General features: G+C 44.5%; 1 protein-coding gene and 2 non-coding genes across 4 annotated transcripts in view; 2 read left to right on the top strand and 1 right to left on the bottom strand.

Annotated features, from left to right (window-relative positions):
• The window catches only part of slc26a6.2 (solute carrier family 26 member 6, tandem duplicate 2), a 33,516-nt gene that overhangs the window by 21,821 nt on the left and 4,941 nt on the right, over positions 1-6,754 (bottom strand). Inside the window, exons 2-3 of one of the 2 annotated variants that reach the window (XM_030423392.1) lie at positions 491-591; positions 61-285 (exon numbers count right to left, since the gene is read on the bottom strand). The gene's annotated coding sequence lies outside the window, so the exon portion shown is untranslated. Of the gene's footprint in view, positions 1-60; positions 3,034-6,754 lie in introns of those variants that run through there. The other variant, XM_030423391.1, reaches the window with a different exon arrangement.
• On the top strand, positions 2,143-2,215 carry trnar-ccu (transfer RNA arginine (anticodon CCU)). Its single transcript has one exon. It is a non-coding gene; the product is annotated as a tRNA-Arg (tRNA).
• On the top strand, positions 5,116-5,188 carry trnar-ccu (transfer RNA arginine (anticodon CCU)). The gene has a single exon. It is a non-coding gene; the product is annotated as a tRNA-Arg (tRNA).

Raw genomic sequence — 6,754 nt, forward strand, 5'->3', positions numbered from 1 at the left:
ACATACGAGCTGTTTATCTCATCATGTGAGCAACAGTTTGAAACTTTGGATAATAATTACCTTGTGTTCCAGCTCTATCAAGTAAATGTTTTATTATGTTGAAGAGATGTCCAACTTCAAATGTTGTCTGTTCTGTTTGTGGTTTTTACAAGAAACCCAGAATGCTCTGAAGCCCTGAGATGAACCATAAAGGTTAAGTGTAGGTTTCCAGAGGAGTTATATAATCTTCTGCCTTCTGTGCTGATGTCTTTTACCAGTTTTCCAGTTCAGAGAAAATTGATCCAACTTGTAAAAGAAAATATTCCGCCTATTATTATTATAATGTCCTTCAGTCATAAGATGGCACATCCATGTTTAAACGAAAATCCTCCATGTGTGCAGGCTTCAGATTTAATCAGCTGTGCACTCTCTGTTTTCCAGCAAATCCAAATATCAAAAGTAAAATCCACAACAGAGAGGATTTTCAGATCAAAAAGACACGACCAAGCACCCTGCGTCATACGTTGTCCCCTCTTTCTTCTCTGTCTCCTCCCTGACTAAGGATAGGACAGTCTCTGTCTGTGTTGTGGCTCCACTGCTGTGTCTTGAGACCTTGAAGAGAAACGTAGATATGAAACTGGACATTGTTGGGGGGGAGAGGGCAAAGTTCCAAACTGCATGCGCACTCGTAGAAGCGGTAACATAAGTTGTAGAAATTAGACTTGATACAATATGTACTTGTTTTATCATTTATAGTGACACATTAATTTTCGTTGTCATGGCTTTTTAATTCCCACTATTAATTACCTTTGCAGAAATGTGTTCAAAATGAAACCAACACACTTTAAATTTGTGTTTGACTTAAAAGTACAGTACATCACATCACAAGAATGTGATTTCCCATACACACAATAATATATTCACTTACCTTGAGAGAGTTTTAGAAGTGTCTTATCAGTGTGCTTTATGTCTTATCTTATTTCTTTTTCTGATTAGATTACTCAACCATTTCAGCCCAGTCAGGGTTTGTTCTTGTTAATTTATGATTACCAGACACCACAGGAGAGTCAGGAGGAGGCATGCTTTATCACTGGAAGGGTAGATACTGGTTAACTAAGTAGGACAAACAATGTACTCTCGAAAAGACAAAGTGTTTTTAAAGATTCCTTGAGCGCTGACCTTTGAATTGCTTATTCATCTTTCCTCAAAACAAATGAGTGCTCAAACTGTCAGGATGCACTGTGGACTTTTTCTCGGAATAAAAAAAAAATAAGTATTGTTTCCACTGGTGTGTTGTCTAGGTGCTGTAGGTTTGACTGTCTGTGATAATATATATTGAAGGGGCAATATGTTGCTAACGCCTGGCAATAGAGTAAAGAAATAAATAAATTGAAAATGACTTACCATTCCAACAGCATCAGCCTTGAGAACTCTCACCATTATGTTGCTCTAACCACGGAAGATAACTGTGGCAGCTGTTGACAGCTGAAGTTGAACGACTTGCATCGATTAATTAGTCATTAGTGTGCAAGCTTACTATAATTTTTTAAAGTACCATCTTTGACCTAAAATGACTGCTCTAAAGATTTCTGGACAAAATTTTGTTTTGTTTTCAGATGGAAAAATGATGGCCTGCATAATTGGTCTTCTGTGGTGATGGCCAGCAGAGTGGTGCACCTGAAGTGTACCGCTAAGGCCTTGCAGAAAGTGCTACCAACTAAGCTGCTGTAAAAAAGAGTCTGACCTGTCGGTCGATGGATCGAAACCGTCATCTGAGTTTTACACGCAGGGGGGCGCTGTCAACCGCCGCTATCTGACCGATGGCGCACAAGTTCAAATGGACAAAATCCACATTAGTCGTCACTCTGAAGGGTCATCAGCAAAATCTAACCATACTCACTCTGGTATGGCTAGCGATGGATAAATTTGGTTCCAATGAGCAGAAAAAAGTTCTTCATGCAACTGATTTTCAATTGGCTCTTTGACCTCTGTACTTTCCAATAAAGCTACCAGCCGTTGATTTTAGAGAGGTAGAGCACTTACAAACAACCAACAAACTCACAAAGACCTACATAATTGTTCTTCTGGGGTGATGCACCTGAAGTGTCAAAAATAGTCTGACCTGTATTTTTTTTCAAAATGAATAGTTTTCTCAGTTGTGCAGCCCCAGTGGCCTAATGGATAAGGCACTGGCCTCCTAAGCCAGGGATTGTGGGTTCGAGTCCCATCTGGGGTGAACCATAGCAGAGTGGCGCAGCGGAAGCGTGCTGGGCCCATAACCCAGAGGTCGATGGATCGAAACCATCCTCTGCTATCTGAGTTTTACGTGCAAGGGGGCGCTGTCCACCACCGCTATCTGACCGATGGCGCACAAGGTCACATTGACAAAACCCACATTAGTCGTCGCTCTGAAGGGTCAACAGCAAAATCCAAACACACTTAATCTGGTCTGGCTAGCTATGGATCAATTTGGTTCCAATGAGCAGAAAAAAGTTCATCATGCAGCTGATTTTCAATTGGCTCTTTGACCTCTGTACTTTCCAATAAAGCTACCAGCCCTTGATTTTATAGGGGTAGAGCAGTTAAAAACAACCAACAAACTCAAACAGACCTACATAATTCTTCTTCTGGAGTGATGGTCAACATGGTCACATGGACAAAACCCACATTAGTCGTCACTCTGAAGGGTGAACAGCAAAATCCAACCAGACTGAATCTGGTCTGGCTATCTATGGATCGCGCAGTTGGGCGCTCCTCACATCAGCCCCATCTGGGGTGAACCATAGCAGAGTGGCGCAGCGGAAGCGTGCTGGGCCCATAACCCAGAGGTCGATGGATCGAAACCATCCTCTGCTATCTGAATTTTACCCGCAGTGTGGTGCTGTCCTCCACCTCTATCTGACCGATGGCGCACAAGGTCACATTGACAAAACCCACATTAGTCGTCGCTCTGAAGGGTCAACAGCAAAGTCCAAACAGACTTAATCTGGTCTGGCGAGCTATGGATCAATTTGGTTCCAATGAGCAGAAAAAAATTCATCATGTAGGTGATTTTCAATTGGCTCTTTGACCTCTATACTTTCCAATAAAGCTACCAGCCCTTGATTTTATAGGGGTAGAGCAGTTAAAAACAACCAACAAACTCAAACAGACCTACATAATTCTTCTTCTGGAGTGATGGTCAACATGGTCACATGGACAAAACCCACATTAGTCATCACTCTGAAGGGTCAACAGCAAAATCCAACCAGACTGAATCTGGTCTGGCTAGCTATGGATCAATTTGGTTCCAATGAGCAGAAAAAAGTTCATCATGCAGCTGATTTTCAATTGGCTCTTTGACCTCTGTACTTTCCAATAAAGCTACCAGCTGTTGATTTTACAGAGGTAGAGCACTTACAAACAACCAACAAACTCAAACAGACCTACATAACTCTTCTTCTGGGGTGATGGTCAACATGGTCACATCGACAAAACCCACATTAGTCATCACTCTGAAGGGTCAACAGCAAAATCCAACCAGACTGAATCTGGTCTGGCTATCTATGGATCGCGCAGTTGGGCGCTCCTCACATCAGCCCCATCTAGGGTGAACCATAGCAGAGTGGCGCAGCGGAAGCGTGCTGGGCCCATAACCCAGAGGTCGATGGATCGAAACCATCCTCTGCTATCTGAGTTTTACGTGCAAGGGGGCGCTGTCCACCACCGCTATCTGACCGATGGCGCACAAGGTCACATTGACAAAACCCACATTAGTCGTCGCTCTGAAGGGTCAACAGCAAAATCCAAACACACTTAATCTGGTCTGGCTAGCTATGGATCAATTTGGTTCCAATGAGCAGAAAAAAGTTCATCATGCAGCTGATTTTCAATTGGCTCTTTGACCTCTGTACTTTCCAATGAAGCTACCAGCCCTTGATTTTATAGGGGTAGAGCAGTTAAAAACAACCAACAAACTCAAACAGACCTACATAATTCTTCTTCTGGAGTGATGGTCAACATGGTCACATGGACAAAACCCACATTAGTCGTCACTCTGAAGGGTGAACAGCAAAATCCAACCAGACTGAATCTGGCACTGGCCTCCTAAGCCAGGGATTGTGGGTTCAAGTCCCATCTGGGGTGAACCATAGCAGAGTGGCGCAGCGGAAGCGTGCTGGGCCCATAACCCAGAGGTCGATGGATCGAAACCATCCTCTGCTATGTGAATTTTACCCGCAGTGTGGTGCTGTCCTCCACCTCTATCTGACCGATGGCGCACAAGGTCACATTGACAAAACCCACATTAGTCGTCGCTCTGAAGGGTCAACAGCAAAATCCAAACACACTTAATCTGGTCTGGCTAGCTATGGATCAATTTGGTTCCAATGAGCAGAAAAAAGTTCATCATGCAGCTGATTTTCAATTGGCTCTTGACCTCTGTACTTTCCAATAAAGCTACCAGCCCTTGATTTTATAGGGGTAGAGCAGTTAAAAACAACCAACAAACTCAAACAGACCTACATAATTCTTCTTCTGGAGTGATGGTCAACATGGTCACATGGACAAAACCCACATTAGTCGTCACTCTGAAGGGTGAACAGCAAAATCCAACCAGACTGAATCTGGTCTGGCTATCTATGGATCGCGCAGTTGGGCGCTCGTCACATCAGCCCCATCTGGGGTGAACCATAGCAGAGTGGCGCAGCGGAAGCGTGCTGGGCCCATAACCCAGAGGTCGATGGATCGAAACCATCCTCTGCTATCTGAGTTTTACGTGCAAGGGGGCGCTGTCCACCACCACTATCTGACCGATGGCGCACAAGGTCACATTGACAAAACCCACATTAGTCGTCGCTCTGAAGGGTCAACAGCAAAATCCAAACAGACTTAATCTGGTCTGGCTAGCTATGGATCAATTTGGTTCCAATGAGCAGAAAAAAGTTCATCATGCAACTGATTTTCAATTGGCTCTTTGACCTCTGTACTTTCCAATAAAGCTACCAGCCGTTGATTTTAGAGAGGTAGAGCACTTACAAACAACCAACAAACTCACAAAGACCTACATAATTGTTCTTCTGGGGTGATGCACCTGAAGTGTCAAAAATAGTCTGACCTGTATTTTTTTTCAAAATGAATAGTTTTCTCAGTTGTGCAGCCCCAGTGGCCTAATGGATAAGGCACTGGCCTCCTAAGCCAGGGATTGTGGGTTCGAGTCCCATCTGGGGTGAACCATAGCAGAGTGGAGCAGCGGAAGCGTGCTGGGCCCATAACCCAGAGGTCGATGGATCGAAACCATCCTCTGCTATCTGAGTTTTACGTGCAAGGGGGCGCTGTCCACCACCGCTATCTGACCGATGGCGCACAAGGTCACATTGACAAAACCCACATTAGTCGTCGCTCTGAAGAGTCATCAGCAAAATCCAACCATACTCACTCTGGTCTGGCTAGCTATGGATCAATTTGGTTCCAATGAACAGAAATAAGTTCATCATGTAGCTGATTTTCAATTGGCTCTTCCACCTCTGTACTTTCCAATAAAGCTACCAGCCCTTGATTTTATAGGGGTAGAGCAGTTAAAAACAACCAACAAACTCAAACAGACCTACATAATTCTTCTTCTGGGGTGATGGTCAACATGGTCACATCGACAAAACCCACATTAGTCATCACTCTGAAGGGTCAACAGCAAAATCCAACCAGACTGAATCTGGTCTGGCTATCTATGGATCGCGCAGTTGGGCACTCCTCACATCAGCCCCATCTAGTGTGAACCATAGCAGAGTGGCGCAGCGGAAGCGTGCTGGGCCCATAACCCAGAGGTCGATGGATCGAAACCATCCTCTGCTATCTGAGTTTTACGTGCAAGGGGGCGCTGTCCACCACCGCTATCTGACCGATGGCGCACAAGGTCACATTGACAAAACCCACATTAGTCGTCGCTCTGAAGGGTCAACAGCAAAATCCAAACACTACTAATCTGGTCTGGCTAGCTATGGATCAATTTGGTTCCAATGAGCAGAAAAAAGTTCATCATGCAGCTGATTTTCAATTGGCTCTTTGACCTCTGTACTTTCCAATAAGCTACCAGCCCTTGATTTTATAGGGGTAGAGCAGTTAAAAACAACCAACAAACTCAAACAGACCTACATAATTCTTCTTCTGGAGTGATGGTCAACATGGTCACATGGACAAAACCCACATTAGTCGTCACTCTGAAGGGTGAACAGCAAAATCCAACCAGACTGAATCTGGTCTGGCTATCTATGGATCGCGCAGTTGGGCGCTCCTCACATCAGCCCCATCTGGGGTGAACCATAGCAGAGTGGCGCAGCGGAAGCGTGCTGGGCCCATAACCCAGAGGTCGATGGATCGAAACCATCCTCTGCTATCTGAGTTTTACGTGCAAGGGGGCGCTGTCCAGCACCGCTATCTGACCGATGGCGCACAAGGTCACATTGACAAAACCCACATTAGTCGTCGCTCTGAAGGGTCAACAGCAAAATCCAAACAGACTTAATCTGGTCTGGCTAGCTATGGATCAATTTGGTTCCAATGAGCAGAAAAAAGTTCATCATGCAACTGATTTTCAATTGGCTCTTTGACCTCTGTACTTTCCAATAAAGCTACCAGCCGTTGATTTTAGAGAGGTAGAGCACTTACAAACAACCAACAAACTCACAAAGACCTACATAATTGTTCTTCTGGGGTGATGCACCTGAAGTGTCAAAAATAGTCTGACCTGTATTTTTTTTCAAAATGAATAGTTTTCTCAGTTGTGCAGCCCCAGTGGCCT

This window comes from Sparus aurata, chromosome 7, assembly GCF_900880675.1.
Source record: "Sparus aurata chromosome 7, fSpaAur1.1, whole genome shotgun sequence".
NCBI classification, from domain to species: Eukaryota; Metazoa; Chordata; class Actinopteri; order Spariformes; family Sparidae; genus Sparus; species Sparus aurata.